The following is a 16,325-nucleotide window of genomic DNA, read 5'->3' as shown; positions in this document are numbered from 1 at the left end:
GATTTTGCCTGAACTACGTCTGACTTGATTTCGAAAGGATATGTAGGCAGTCTCTCTCTGGGGTTCAGTCACACCAAAACAAAAATCCAATTTTCCCTGAAGTTGAAACTGGGGCAGATGTTATAATGGTTCAACCACGGGCACACCAAATGGTTCCGAAGTTGTAATTTCATCCACAATTCTTTTTACCAAAAACCAAGTACAAGTCCTTCGGATCAATTGCCAAAGGCGGGGGAAACCAAGAAATATCATGGTTGGAAGCCGATGCATTCTAAAATTGAGAGAAATAAAATGAGATAATCTTGTCGGTGAAAACCTTCGGGCACCATGTGGCGACGAGAGTAGAGAAACCAAGAATGAGAGAGTCCGTTTAGTGAAAACCCGCAAAAAGTACTATCGGGCGACGGTGAGAAGAGAAATGAGAGAGGTCACTAGCGAAAACCCGCAAAGGGCGCTGTTGGCCGAAAAGATGATTTCACCACAGAAAGTTCTGGCAAGGTTCCCTGGTTGGGAAACATAGATCCGTTTTGGTTCATGAGGAAATGCAAGTTCGTGAGGTTCGGGTATCCAGTCCAAAAAGCATGTCATGTCAGTTTGAAGCCAGCATGCACCTCAGATAAGTCCTTCTTTTCCCCCAAAAGGGACGCTTATCTTTTAAATTCGTTTTTCTGCTCTTTGTTTACCTTTCCTTGAATCCCTTTCGGCTTAACCCTAAATTCCAAATGTGTTAGAAAGAAAAGGTGGCAGGACCGGTTTCACAGAGCTTCGTCTGCCAAGAGGTGAAGAAAATACCCAGCCTCAGTGGTGCGTTAGTCCAATCTTGACTGATCATGATGCTTGATTACCTCCAAAGTAAAGGCATTGAAAAAAAGAAGAGAAGAAAGTCAAAGGCAAAGGTCTGGAAAGCGGAATGAGAACCAAAGCCTTACACGGGCGAGTCATCATGAAATCCTGAAATCTGAGTCTTATCAGTTTGAAAGGGGGTCGCCTTTGAAGCCAATCAATGGCGAAGTTTCTCAACAGAAATGAGGCCGGGACCAAGCAATTGGAATGATCAAGGCCACCGAACCAACCACCATTTTCAAACTGACAATTGTTCTTTGTTTGGAAAATTGAAACAGGTGCAATCCAAAGCAACCATGCAAGAAGCATGTGCAACCAAAAGGGAAAAAAATGCACAAGTGCAAGAAACAGCTTTGCAGCAAGGAATAAACCCAAAAGGGAAGTTTCCTCCAAATTCTTTCCTGCATTTTTGCTGAACAAAAAATAATTAAAAAAAAAACGAAAAGAGAAGTAAGAAGAAAATTCCAAAAAAGGGGTTAGTTTAGAATCCCCAATATCAACCTATTTTTCGCCAACATTAGGGCTCCAATTCCTGAGTTGAGATTTTAGACATAGGGCCTCCATTCCCTAGTCACCTTTGCCAACATTAGGGCTCCAATCCCTGAGTTGAGATTTTAGACATAGGGCCTCCTTTCTCTAGTCGTCTTTAGCTGACATTAGGGCTCCAATCCCTAAGTTGAGCGATTTTCTTTTAGCCGACATTAGGGCTCCAATCCCTGAGTTGAGCAATTTTCTTTTAGCTGACATTAGGGCTCCAATCCCTGAGTTGAGCAAGTTTCCTTTAGTCGACATTAGGGCTCCAATCCCTGAGTTGAGAAATTTTCTTTTAGCCGACATTAGGGCTCCAATCCATGAGTTGAACAAGTTTCCTTTAGCCGACATTAGGGCTCCAATCCCTGAGTTGAACGATTTTCTTTTAGCCGACATTAGGGCTCCAATCCCTGAGTTAAGCAATTTTCTTTTAGCCGACATTGGGGCTCCAATCCCTGAGTTGAGCGATTTTTCTTTTAGCCGACATTAGGGCTCCAATCCCTGAGTTGAGCAATTTTCCTTTAGCAGACATTAGGGCTTCAATCCCTGAGTTGAGCAAGTTTTCTTTTAGCCGACATTAGGACCCCAATCCCTGAGTTGAGCAAGTTTCCTTTAGCCGACATTAGGGCTCCAATCCCTGAGTTGGGCAATTTTCATTTAGCCGGCATTAGGGCTCCAATCCCTGAGTTGAGCGATTTTTCTTTAGCCGACATTAGGGCTCCAATCCCTCAGTTGCGTCTTTCAGACTTGAGGTTTCCAATCCCCTCATCAATTCTGTAGATTTTTATGGAAATTAACTCATGAAATTTTCCTAGTGAAACTGGAGCAGAAAAATTTCGTTCGTTTGTTTGTTTTGTTGTCTGAGCAGGTTTGACCTCGAGGCACATGGATCGAGATGACCTATGGAGTGAGTCTCAATCCAGATTAAAATAAAGGAAGAAAAGAACAAAAGAAGATGAGCCCAAATACTGGAACAAACAAAGTGCGTATCTCTCAAAATATGATTGAAGTCACGAGCTCCGCCAATCCCGCTTCACTCAATGCTGCAGAAATAAACAAGCGCCTACAACTTGCGAGCATCAAGATTCAGATCGAAGTCTACAAGCAGAATCAGCTAAGACTCAATTTACGAAAGAATTATAGATAGGAATCTTGTAACTAGTAGTTGATAGGCATAGCTAGCTTAGTTTTAATTCTCCTTTAGTGTAATAAGGAGGTCGGTAAAGCAGTAGTAACAGCATGCAACAGCAGTAACAACAGCATCGCAGTTCCATTGGTAGTCCCAACTACCAAAACTTCCCGAACTACATTGACCTGATTCCCGTTTAGCCCAGGATATGTCGGAAACCTTTGAAGCAAAGGTTCGGTCAAATCTTTCAAAAACAAAAAATGCTTCACACGGAGTATTCCAACGGGCAAAAATCGCTCGTATCCGCTCACTTTATCTTTGCACGAAAACTCTTCGTGTTTTCGGACAAAGAGGAACAGCTGTGAGCACGTGATTTTTGCCATATATGAGAATTACTCCCAAAAATTCAAAATAAAACAATTTTCCTTTGTGTGCAATTTTTGAATTTTCGGGGCATTTTTGATAATTATTTGTATTTTTGCATGTGCATGTTAATGTGTTAAATTAATAAAAAATATAAAAATATGTCGCATTTGCATTTGATATTTATTTAAGTGTTTTTTACAAAAACGAAAAAATCATAAAAAATAACGTACGTTGCATTTTAGCATTTAACGTCCAAATTGTGTGATTTTATCGTTAATTGCTACTTAAATGTGCGATAATTGTTATTAGGAGTTAATTAGTATTTTGAGATAATTTTGGGTTTTATAATTTAATCTTAGCATTTTTAGCTTTATTAATTAGGAAATTAAATAAATAGAAAAGAACAAAAAATAGAAGAAAATCGGATTGGGCCTTTTCTTCAAATTTAAACCACAAGCCCAAAAGAAACAAACCCATACCGGGTCAACCCGACCCGGTCCGCCCCATAACCCCAAAGATCCAACTCCCCCTCTTCATTTCATTTTCATTTTCCCAAAACAAAAAAAAACCCAAACCCTAAAAAAGCCACCAGCCCCCTGTTGCATCATCTTCTTCGCAGCACCCTCCCTTGCCCCCTCACCTCCATCTCCAGCTCCAAGCCACCACCCCCATGGCAGCTACTGCCTCTCCATCTACCCCAAGCGACCCCTCCAGCAACAACCAAGCAACTACCCCCATAGCTGCTGCTTCGCTCATCTTCGTCCAAACAACCCATCAAGCTCCCATGACTGCCCTCCTCACGTCCAGCTCCAACGACCAGCTCCCATGGTTGCTCTTTCTTCTTCTTCGTCGTCTCCCTCAGCTCACGTCCAGACGAACCCCATCGTCTTCATCTTCTTCGTCCAGTGAACTGCAGTCACCAAACGCTGCTGCTGCTCGACGACCCTAAAACCACCATCGTCGTCACGTCCAAACCACCATTGTTGATGCCCTCCCCCGTCCGCCATTAATGAGCAGCATGGTTGCTGCGTTGCTGCTCCTTCTTCTTCGTACCAGCTCATCCATGAACACCACCCAAGCCACCATTGCTGCTGCCTTCGTCGAGCTCACCCCAAGTCGCCGGAAAAACCATCGAGGTGAGGGGGTCCGCGACAAGCAACGCTACTGCTGTTACTGTTGCTTCTTCTTCGTCTTCTTTTTCTTCACCATGACTGCCTCGTCGAGGTCCAGTCTGAGTTCGTCAAGGTTAAAGAGAAGGTGGTTTTTCATTGAAGTCGAGATCCATTAGGTCGTTGGCAGTCTTGGTTCGAGTTCGTCATTGTTCATTTCCGGTTAGTTGGTTTAAGTTTCATTTCTGTCCGTATTTTGTTTGATATTCTCAGATTTGAAATCAGTATATGTTTGATTCCTTTCTTGTTCGTTGTTTTTCATTTCTTAATTATTTCTTCGGTTTGTTTTCATTCATTTGTTTTTGTTTAGTTTTAATATAGAAGGGTGTTAGTTTAATCACTTGAATCATTCATCTTTGTTGTTTAATTTAGATTTAATTCGTGTTCACTTTTTGTTTGAAGTTCGTTTTTAATCCAATGATTTAATGTGAGTTTATGTTTTGGTTTTTAACTTTTTGATTTAGTTTGAATCCTTCATCTTGGTTGCAATATTGTTAGATTTAGTTGGAGGTTCAATTGAATTTGAGCTCAGTGATTTGAATATACTTGTTTGTTACTGTTGTTTGAATCTGAAAGTAGGTTTGTTGTTAAAAAATATTGTTCAGTCAAAATAATTCCAGTTGTTTCTTTGTTGTTCATCATTTAGTTTAAGTTTGTTCATAAACTTTGATTAGGAATTGGTTATAGCTGCTGTATTTTGTTTAGAATTGATTAGGCGAATTGGTTATAGCTGACGGGGTTAGAATGGTAAATTGCAGTATTTCCAGGGGTAAAATGGTAATTTCAGTAATTTCAGAGGGGTATTTTTGGAATCGAAAATCTGAACAATTATTTATTTTGAGTGCTCTGTCCACTAAGTATTAAATAATATTTAAATAATATTAAAATAATACGTAGTGGGGGACAAGATATAATGGTGGGGAGTTAATACATTGTTTAATATAGTGGGGGACAACACATAATGGAGTGAGAAATGTATTTGTTTAATATAGTGGGGGACAAAACATGTAGACATGGGGAACAAGGGAATTAAATAAGAAAAACATTAAGTAGTGGGGGCTAGGCATGCAATTATGAGAATATTTCGGGTTAGTGGTTCAAGACAAGAGTCTTGGTTATAAATAGAGTCATTTTTACACAGTGTAGAGGAAGATAGAGGAGAAAGTTGAGAGAGTTGACTGAATTTTGAGAAATCAGAATTTGAGAGCAAAAAGAGAAAAACAAGCTGAACTTTTACTTGAATAATTTCAGGATGCTTTTCCTTGAGTGTTATTCAAAAATCAGTAAACTACTGCGTTGTATCCGTCTCTCTTCTGCTTTGACTGCGATTGCATTCTGGTATTGCTGGTTTTCAATCTGTTACTGGGTTATTCTACTGGTCGTTACTGGTTTTGCTATTGCTGAACCTGTTGTTGCTGTGTATTTACGCTACTGCTGCTTCTACTGATCTTCCTCTTCTTTTACTTCCAATACCAGGTACATGGCCGTAACCTTATCGATATTGTAAACTGAAATGTGAAAGCATGAATACACATGAAGAATGGAACTTTGAAGTTTTAATTTAGCTTTTTTTTCCTTTGTCTCTTTTACTGATTGTGTTTAGGTTATCTCATGTATTATTATTCTGTAAATTTCGGTTGCTTTGCATAACTAGGCATCTTGTAGTGATGTATTAAATAATACTCTGTTTTAGTTTGGTTATTAGGTAGTATATGTTTAAGCATGCTCATTACTGTCAAACTGTTTAACAATTGGAGTAAGAGGAAAATAACATAAGTTGGTGTTTAGTGAATCGGCTCGGTAAAACTGGTTAGTTCACTAGCTTGAAGGTTTTAATATTGTCAACAGTAGGTTAATCATGAACATGTAGCTAAATTTAGTTAAAGCATGAATTTAAATTAATTTCGTGAATTAGACATTATGGCATGATTTGAGTTCAAACAAGACGAGTTAACGTTTGAATTTAATAAACTTTCGAATATGCATTAGTAATTAAGATTGATTCTAGTTTCAAATAGTCGTAAATAATTAATTCCAACGGTTCAAGTCATCTAACAATGTGAGTTTAATCTAGTTATATGATAATTAGTTTCTTTTGAACATATTATTTGTCGATTCCGTAGTTTATTTATAATTTCAATTTTAGTAATATTCCTTTTCGTTAACATTTGTCTTAATCTAGCATTTAATATGTTACGCCCTTTTTTTTAAGCATGTAACTAATTAGGATTTTTTCTCTTTTTTTAGAAACGAATTTAATAGAAATGTAGTCACTTTATGATATCCTTAAAATAAATGTGGCGAGCCTCGCCAAACAAAGACGCACAAACTGCGGGGCCCTCAATAGATGTTAATAATTACTTATATTTCGGGAGTGGTCATTTAGCGAACATCACGGCTTTCCCCAAAGATAATAACGCGTTAGACTCTTTAGACGCGATTTTGATTAAATTACATGCTTAAATTCGGGTGCGCATTTATGTGACCCAAATCCAAATCTCAACGGTGTCGGAACGTATTAACAACCACGGGTGCATTGATTGTGACGTGGTTCGAGATGCATTTTCACGACGTTGCAATTCTATTAAAAAATAATAAAAAAAGCGGTTTAAACTTAATAAAAGCACACAAGTCATAACATGTATAAAAATCAGATATTTAGCCATTACAACAATTTAAGCGACCGTGCTAGAACCACGGGATTCGGGGGTGCCTAACACCTTCCCTCGGGTCAACAGAATTCCTTACTTAGAATTTCTGGTTCGCAGACTTCATTTGGAAAGTCGAATATTTTCCTCGAATTGGGATTCAAGATAAACCGGTGACTTGGGACACTAAAAGCCAAATCTTTCCCAAGTGGCGACTCTGAATTAAATAAATAATCACATTTCGAATATTGTCACTTAAATTGGAAAAATTTCCTCACGCATTTATCCTTCGGGGTAGGCGCGCAAAAAGGAGGTGTGACACTACTTTCACCAATTTTAGATTTACCCTTACAACTAATATTTTTCAAAGAAAATGCCATATTAATTATAATTATACTAAATAAAACTAGCAAAACTATAATATTAAAACTTAAGAAATGGAACGCATTTACCGAATTGCCGAACAACTTCTTGAAAATTGAAAATCGTTGAAGACTTGAATACTTCAATTCACCAACTTCACAATTTTTCACGAAATTTCAACAATAAAATAAGCAATTATAGTAGAGAGATTGAGAGAGATTGATGAATTGGTGAGTAAAAATGAAAGAATGAGGGGGTATTTATAGTTGAGAATTGGAAAAAAGTGTAATTATATAAAGTTTGGGGTTAAAATAAAGTTTGGGGGCTAAATGGCTATTTTTGAAAGTTCCAAACGGTAAAAATTGCAGCCCAACGGCTACTTTTTTAATTTTTGACCGTTGCTATTTTTTAATTTTTTTTTTAAAAGTAGCCGTTAGGACCGGTAAGACCGGCCCATGCCCGCCAGCCGGTCCCGGGCTTAGCAGTCCCGGGCTCGTGGGCTATTTTATCATACCCGGCCCGCCCCGGGTTTTTTGCACCATTAAGGACCGGCCCACCAGGACCGGCCCGTCAGGCCCGCGCGGGCCCGATCCGGTCCGGTTCAGGCCCGACCCACAGTACACCATTAAACTCAATTACTCTTTGAAAGTGAGGTAGTTTAGCACTTAATGGGCTCATATATATATATATAAAGCTGGGTCTAAGAGAGGCTTATGTGGCACCTCTCTCAGCATTGACATTTATCTTTATTGTCATTTTTTTGACATTTTTCCTTTTAAAACTGATGAAAAAAAAGTTTTCCAATAAAGAAAACTCAACAGTCGCTTATTTTCCCTATAAAAGAAACGATCGCTTCTTTTAATGCTCTTAAACAGTTCCTCTCTTAATTCTTATCGCAAATCTTCTCTTCCTTATAGGGTCTTCTTCTTCTCCTCTTCTTCCTCCCCTTGCCCAAGGTAAAATTCTTTCTTTGCTCTTCAGTATTTTAATTTTTCCCTTCAGTTTCTGTTTCTCTTATTTCTACTACTGCTAGAGGTAAATCACTTCTCTTTGATTTTGTGATTTGATTATCTCTTCCTTATTTTTGAGATTTTTTTGGTTGGTATTCCTTGTATCACTGTATCCAATATTCTAGGATTTTGTTTATGTTCCCTTCTGATTGTTCTTTGCGATAAACTTTTATTTCTTAAATAGTTTTACTATATATCTTTTTCTTTAAACTGTATGGGGTGAAATATGACTAAGTTCTTTTTTAAAATTTTTTGTAGCTTCTAAGAGTTCTCGACTATATATCTAATCTTCTAATCCTTATTATGGCTATGTCATGATTGGCTTTGGAGATATTCTCTTTCCAGGTTTGCGATTTTATCTGAATTCAATAAAAGAGTGACCTTTGGTTGGTGCAATTACTGTTTCATATCTCTGTGTATATGATTTTTTTTTTACATTCTTTAAGTAAGAACATAATTGCAAAGTATTAAATTTGAGTCTCTTATAATAGAAATAAATATACTTATATACATATATTTAATGCACAAAAGGAAAAATCATTTTATAATATCTGTCAAAGATATATCCACATAAACAAATCATTTTTTCTTAAATTTGTTTTATTGATTCAAGAATTGAGCAAGAGCTCTAGAGATTTCAGTTTACCTTTGTAAAATTTAATGAATTACATGGATGTAGACAGCTTCGATGAAATTATTATAGGTAAAAGGTCACATGTTTAATATAAAGAATAATATGAATATAAAGCTTGAAATAATTTCCACTAGCTTTTACTTGAATTCAAGAAGCACCTAAGACCTGTCAAATTGAAGCTTGAAAATATAATGTATTAGTTCTTTTTCTTTATTTGACTCAAAAAATGCTAGGAAATCGTATAACTTGTCAGATGAATTAAGCTTCTATTTAAAGTTTATTATCTTTTGTCTATGTAATTAATGATTCCTTTTGTTATAAGGGAGAGATAATTTGTAGTACATGAAAATAGTTTTTGACATAAAGATTGAAATAGGGCACTTATCATATAACACTAAAAAAATTCTTTCATGATACATCTTAATCTTGGTTATTTAGTTACTAAAAGTCATGCTAACTTTAGTAATCAAAGACTGGGCAGAATTATATTGTTGAATTGATGAGAGAATTGCTTTATGTTGTGCTAATGGCATTCCTTCTGCACCTACAAAAATTTCAATAATGCAGGTTCTTTTTTTTTCTTGTGAGCGTTTGTTTGATATTGTCACTACTAAAAATCAGGTGATTTTCGACCGAAATTTTCGACCGTTTTTAATTGGACGGAAAAACAATGATCGCAAACGTAGACCGACCACAATTGGTTGCAAATTTCCGATCGAAATCGGTCGGAAAATATTGGTCGAAAATTTCCGACCGCAATCGGTCGATAAAATCCAATGCACTGACTGTCAGTCAAACTTTATTTTTTGACCCAAATCGGTCGGAAATTATTAAATATTTTTTTTTTAATTTTTAAATTTCCAACCAAAATCGATCAGAAAATATTATTATTTATTTATTTTTAATTTTAGTTTTCCGACCGAATTCGGTCAAAACTCTTAAAAAATAATAATATTATTTAATTAAATAATTATTTGTAAATTGTTGATTTATTTAAAAAATAAATATAAATTTATAATTTTCGACCGAATTCGATCGGAAATTTCAATAATCTGGGGAATTTATTTGAAATTTCCGACCGAATTCGGTCGGAAATTATGAATTTCTGGGCAAAACAAATTAATTTCCGACCGAATTCGATCGGAAATCTGGGTAAAAACTGGGCAGAAAATGGCCGCTTTTAAGCTACACTACCTACCAATTTAAACCAATATACATCTTATAATGGCAGCTTACATTGCTACCATTCAACCATGAAAACTCAACAAAATAACAACTAATAACCACCAACAACAACAATTAACCAACAAATAATAACCACAACCACAATAACTAATAACCACAACAACAACAACTACTAAAGTGTTCAATAACAATATAATCATCATTCAAATAACCAACAACAAAATATTGACAAGTTCGCATTTTTGTTTAACAATACACAACATTCAATGAGTTTTTTATGTAGCATCATCTTCATCTTCGGTCCTAGGACCTTCATCGCAGGCAGGTGGGGGAAGGAGGAGGAGACCGGGGAATGGGGAAAGCACCACAAGCAAGAAGATTGGCAAGCTGACCTTGAAGGAGATCAAATTGTTTGTCCCTCCTTTCTAGCTCACCTTGAAGGGTATCAAAATTCTTCTTTTCTCTAGCCTTGGTCTCTTCAAGCTCTACTGTCAGTTTTGCGATCTTCTTTTCCATAGACGATATAGCTGAACTATCAATCGCCTCTCCTTGGGCGGAAGTCCCTATACCTTGCAATCCAGCCATGTAGCACCGAAACGATTTATCTAAAAGGCCGTATGTTATCCCCTTTTTAGGACCACCGACAATACTCAACCATATCCCCTTCTCTTCTTCGTCTGAAATGGGCGGTCGCTCGCCTTGCTCATTCAGTGGCAATCTCTGAGTATACCCCTCCAAATTGATCTTGTAGCGACTTTTTATTTAGAAGATAAAAAAATACTAACTATATAATATTAGAAATATTTATAGTAGTTATGAAACGTACATGTGTAGTCTCTGCTCGATCCTAGACCCATCTAGTTGGATCTGTCGGTGCCTTTTTCTTCCGGATGTGAGTCCCATGAAGAACTCATCATGACTCATCTTCCTCCCCAATTTTTTTCCTACAAATATAATAAACGTGTTAATGAAAGCTGTAGCTATACTCGCATTTTATTGTAAAAGCAGAGTGCAATTTAAGAGATAGGAATTTTAAGTAACTAGATCCTTGAGAGAAACATAGAATAAAAAATACAACATGAAGCTGGGATTATATGGAGTCCACTTGAGCTTCACTGAAAAAAACTTTGGTTTTTGATAGCCTAGAGCTGGTTAGTCTATATAATGTTTGGCCATACAACTCCAAGGTTGTGTTCTAGTTCCAATATTCTCTAATTAGTTTGTGTTGTATGTTAACCATTACTATGTTCTTTTCCCTTCTAAAATTGTGGTCTTCATAATTTTCTTCAAGATTTTAGATTTTTGTTGTAACAACCCGATCGGTCGTTTTGAACTTTTGCACTTTGATTGCCAATTTTCGGGCATGACTTGCCTCATGTGATGTATTATGACTTATGTAAATCATTGGTTTTGGTTTTCAGGGTAATCAGAATGAATTTGGAAGAAAACAGTTCTCAGTTGAATCTTGAAATTCGAAAGGTTTGACCAAGATTTGGCTTGTTTGTATATGATCTCGGATCGGAATTTTTATGGTTGGGTTAGCTCCGTTAGGTGATTTGGGACTTAGGAGCGTGATCAGAATGCATTTTGTAGGTCCGTGGAAGGTTTAGGCTTGAATTGGCGAAATTGAGATTTCAGCGTTTTCCGATTGATAGGCGACATTTTGATATTAGGATAGGAATGAAATTCCGAGAGTTGCAATAGCTTCGTTGTGTCATTTGGGATGTGTGTGCAAAATTTCAGATCGTTCGTACGAGATTTGATAGACTTTTTGATGGAAAGCATAATTTAAGAGTTCTTGAAATTTTTAGGCTTGAATCCTATGTTAAATTGGTGATTTGATGTTGTTGTGAACGTTCCAAAGTTCTGAACAAGTTTGAACGATGTCATGGGATGTGTTGGTATAATTAGTTTGAAGTTCCGGGGGTTCCGGGATGTTTTAGGCCGGAAATCATAGTTGTAGCAGGTTCAGAGGGTTGCAGGCCTTGAAACCCACCAGCGCGGTCCGCACAAAAAGAATTGCGTCCGCGGTAGGTGCTGTGCGGACTGCACAAAATGTAGTGCGGCCGCGGTGGGCAACATTTCACTGGTTCTACTTCGGAAGCTCATATCTTTTGATCTATAAGGAATTTTGAGATAATTCAAAAATGAAAGTTTTAGTCCTTTGTGTCTTGTTTCCAGAAAGGTAAAGATATTGCAATTTGGGCATTTGTAGCGAAAGTTATGGCCAAATACTAAAGCCTATCACTGCAGATGAAAATCTGTGCGGTCGCAGTCGTTTTTGTGCGGACTACGCTGGTTTTGTGCGGACCGCGGTCATTTTTATGTGGTCCGCAGATGTGACGATCTGGCCAATCGTCTCATGAGTTACCGCTCCGTTTTCCCCATTTTAGCTTCTTTATGCTTCGTTATTCGTGTTTTTGTGGTGTTAGGTTGGTTGAATCGAGTCGGGAATGAGTTTGGTGAAGTTTGATACACTTAGCCTCTTTTAAGAAGGCTTAAGTTGGAAAAGTCAACCGGATGTTGACTTATGTGTTAGAAGGCTTGGAAGTGAGTTCTGATGATTCGGTTAGCTTCGGGAGGTGATTTGTGACTTAGGAGCACGATCGGAATGAGTTTTGGAGTTGTAGAGAAGATTTAGGCTTAAATTGGCGAAGTGATATTTTGGCGGTTCCGGTTGATAGGCAAGACTTTGATATAGGGGTCGGAATGGAATTTCAAGAGTGACAGTAGCTTCGTTGTGTCATTTGGGACGTGTGTGCAAAATTTTAGGTCATTCGGACGAGATTTGATAGACTTTTTGATCGAATGCATAATTTAAGAGTTCTTGGAGTTCTTACGCTTGAATCCTATGTTAAATTGGTGATTTATGTTGTTGTGAGCGTTCCGAGGTTTTGAACAAGTTTGAACAATGTCATGAGATGTGTTGGTATAATTGGTTTGAAGTTTCGGGAGTTCCGGGATGTTTTAGGTCGAAAATCATAGCTGTAGCAGGTCCAGAAGGGTTGCAGGCCTCAGAACCCACTCGCGCGGTCCGCACAAAAAGAAGTGTGGATGCGGTATGTGCTGTGCGGACCACACAAAATGAAGTGAGGCTGTGGTAGGTGTTGTGCGGACCGCACAAAATGCTGTGCGGCCGCGGTGGGGAAACATTTCACTGGTCCTACTTCGGAAGATCATATCTTTTGATCCACAAAACATTTTGAGATGATTCAAAAACAAAGGTTGTAGCCCTTCGAGTCTAGTTTCTAGAAAGGTAAAGATATAGAAATTTTGACATCTGTAGAGAAAGGCATGGCCAAAATACTAAAGCCTGTCACTGCAGAGGAAAGCTGGTGCGGCCGCGGTCGTTTTTGTGCAGACCGCAGTCGATTTTGTGCGGTCAGCGGAGATGAAAATCTGTGGGGTACTCTCTATAAATATGAGGTTTTGGGTTTTTATTTGATATTTTGACCTAGAGAGCTCGAACTTTGGTGATATTTCGAAGGTTTTTCAAGAAATTAATCGGGGTAAGTGATTCTAACTCATATTTGGCTAGAGTACATGAATCTATCATTGAATTCATCGTTTAATTCGTGATTTGGGATGAAATTTGGGAAAGAAAATTGTGAAACCTTTCAAAAGAGTAAAATGATGATTTGAAGGATCAAATGGTATCGGAATTGGATAATTTTGGTATGGTTAGACTCGTGAGGGTACGAGGATTCTGAAAATGTAAATTTTACCCGATTCCGAGACATGGGCCTGAGGCTCGGGTTTTGCTAATTTCGAGATTTTTGATATTTTTCGAATGTTTTCGCTTGGGCTTTGTTCCCTTAGCATATTGTGACGTGTGGAGGCCGATTCGAGGGGCAAAGGCTTCGCGAGTTAGAGATTTAGCCGGTTCGAGGTGAGTAATAATTTTAAATGATGCTCTGAGGATTTGAAACCCCGGATTGCACATCGTAGTGCTATATTGAGGTGAGGCACACGCTTGATGACGAGCGTGGGGTCGTGTACTATTGAGGATTGTGACTTGGTCCGGCCCGATTGATGATTTTACCGCGCATTTGACTGAAACTTATATGTTATCATAATGATTTGGGCTGATTGCCATATTTGGGCTGATTGCCAACTATTTGAAGCCTTCAGGGATTTTTATTACTATTTTCTCACTGTTTTGACTTACTAATTGAACTCAGTCATGTTATTTTCCACTGTTTTACTACTCAGCCATTTTTACTCCGTTTTTGAGACTTAAAAGATATTGTAAATGATTTTTGGGGCTGAGAAATACTATTTTACTAATGCTCGAGGGGTTTGTGAGTATTTTTGACTGAGTAAGGTCGAGGGCTTAGTTGTGAGGAAACACTGATACTGATTTGAGGCCGAGGGCCTGAGATATGTACGCCACTAACTGGCTTGATTGATATGAGGCAGAGGGCCTAGATTTGATGCCACGAGATGGCTTGATATTGCGCTTGGGCCGTAAGGGGCCCCTCCCGGAGTCTGCACACTGAGTGATGGTACCCATTGTGATGTGAGATTGAGCCCGAGGGGCAAAAATGTTGATACTGTGCCCGAGGGGCAAACTTCTATGTGTTTACTTTATCTTAACTGTCTGTCAATTACCTGTTTATTTGTTGTAGAAGTACTTTATTTTGTTTTTTATAGGTTTACTGCTTACAAATTACTTATTTGACTGCTTCATTATAGAATACCTTGTGTATACGTGATTTCTTACTTTCAGTCATTATTTATATTTATTACTCACTAGGTCGGAGTACTCACATTGCTCCCTGCAGCTTGCATGCAGATCCAGGTGCCTCAGAGGCCGAGTGCGAGCTTTTCAGTCGTTCAGCAATTGCCGGGGATTTCGAGGTAGCTGCATGGCGTTCGCAGTCCTGATTTCTCCCTTCTATCTTATTACTTTTCCGCATTCCTAGACTATCTATGTAGTAGGTTGTTCAGACTTGTATTAGAGGCTCTAGACTTGCGACACCAGATCAGTGTGGGCCGTGTAGTTTCTATGTCTTGTTGACTTCCGCGTATCTATCTTGCTATTTTAAAACACTTATTATGATAATTGGTAATTAAACCGTGTTAGCAAATGATTTATTTAAAACTGAAAATGGGTTGTGGTTCATGATTGGTCCGGCTTGCCTAGTAATGTGATAGGCGCCATCACGACCGGTATTTGGGGTCGTGACAGCAGAGGTGGAAATCTGTGGGTACTCTATAAATACGAGGTTTTGAGTTTTATTTAATATTTTGACCTAGAGAGCTCGGATTTTGGCGATATTTTGAAGGTTTTTTAAGAAATTCATCGGGTAAGTGATTGTAACTCAGATTTGGCTAAAGTACATGAGTCTATCATTGAATTCATCATTTAATTCGTGATTTGGGAAGAAAATTTGTGGAATCTTCCAAAAATATAAAATGATGATTTGAAGGACCAAATGATACCAGAATTGGATAATTTTGGTATGGTTAGACTCGTGAGGGTATGAGGATTTTGAAAATACAAATTTTACTCGATTTCGAGACGTGGGCCTGGGGCTCAGGTTTTGGTAATTTCGGGAATTGTGTCATATTTTGATTGTTTTCACTTGGGCTTTGTTCCCTTAGCATATTTTGACGCCCACGTTCTGATGTTGGATAGATTCGACGCACATGGAGGAAGATTCGAGGTGCAAAGGTGTCGCGAGCTAGAGATTTAGCCGGTTCAAGGTAAGTAATGATTGTAAATGATGCTCTGAGGGTTCGAAACCCTGGATTGCACATCGTAATGTTATATTGAGGTGAGGCACACACTTGATGATGAGTGTGGGGTCGTGTACTATTGGGGATTATGACTTGGTCTGTCTCGATTTATGATTTTACCGCGTATTTGATTTAAAACTATTTGCTACCATTATTATTTGGGCTGAATGTCATATTTGGGCCTAGTTCCAGCTATTTGAACCCATCGGGGATTTTTTTGTTGATATTTCCTCACTGTTTTGATTTTATACTTGAACTCAGTCATGTTACTTTCCACTATTTTCAAAACTCAGCCAAGTTTATTTTGCTTTAACACTTGAAATGATATTTCAAATAACATTTTGGGCTGAGCATCATGTTTTACTGTTACCCGAGTGGGTAAGGTGATTTTTGACTGAGTAAGGTCGAGGGCCTATATTGTGAGAATACTTTTGGGTCGGGCTGCACGCCGCAACAGTGAGATACTGATTTGATTATGAGGCCGAGGGCCTAAGATATGTACGCCACGAGGTGGCTTGTTGATATTGATATGAGGCCGAGAGCCTGTTTATGATGCCACGAGATGACTTGATATTGCGCTTGGGCCGTAAGGGGCCCCTCCCGGAGTCTGTACACCCCCAGTGAGCGCGGGTACCCATTGTGATGTGAGATATAGCCCGAAGGGCTGATATTGTTCTATGTGATAGCCCGATGGGCTGGTATTGT

The 16,325-nt window shown here is 38.3% G+C and overlaps 1 long non-coding RNA gene across 2 annotated transcripts; it reads left to right on the top strand.

The window, feature by feature from the left end:
* The first annotated feature begins 7,870 nt into the window (after nucleotides 1-7,870).
* On the top strand, nucleotides 7,871-14,989 carry LOC107762373 (uncharacterized). Of its 2 annotated transcripts, XR_001642773.2 has the most exons (4): nucleotides 7,871-8,005; nucleotides 8,318-8,404; nucleotides 11,300-11,357; nucleotides 14,663-14,989. It is a non-coding gene; the product is annotated as an uncharacterized LOC107762373 (long non-coding RNA). The 2 variants fall into 2 exon arrangements; XR_012707626.1 differs by lacking the exon at nucleotides 8,318-8,404.
* Nucleotides 14,990-16,325: the final 1,336 nt, after the last annotated feature.

The sequence above is a fragment of the Nicotiana tabacum genome, chromosome 3 (genome assembly GCF_000715075.1).
Source record: "Nicotiana tabacum cultivar K326 chromosome 3, ASM71507v2, whole genome shotgun sequence".
Lineage (NCBI taxonomy): Eukaryota > Viridiplantae > Streptophyta > Magnoliopsida > Solanales > Solanaceae > Nicotiana > Nicotiana tabacum.
The sequence above is the reverse complement of the archived record's forward strand: the minus strand, read 5'-3'. Positions and strand labels throughout refer to the sequence as shown.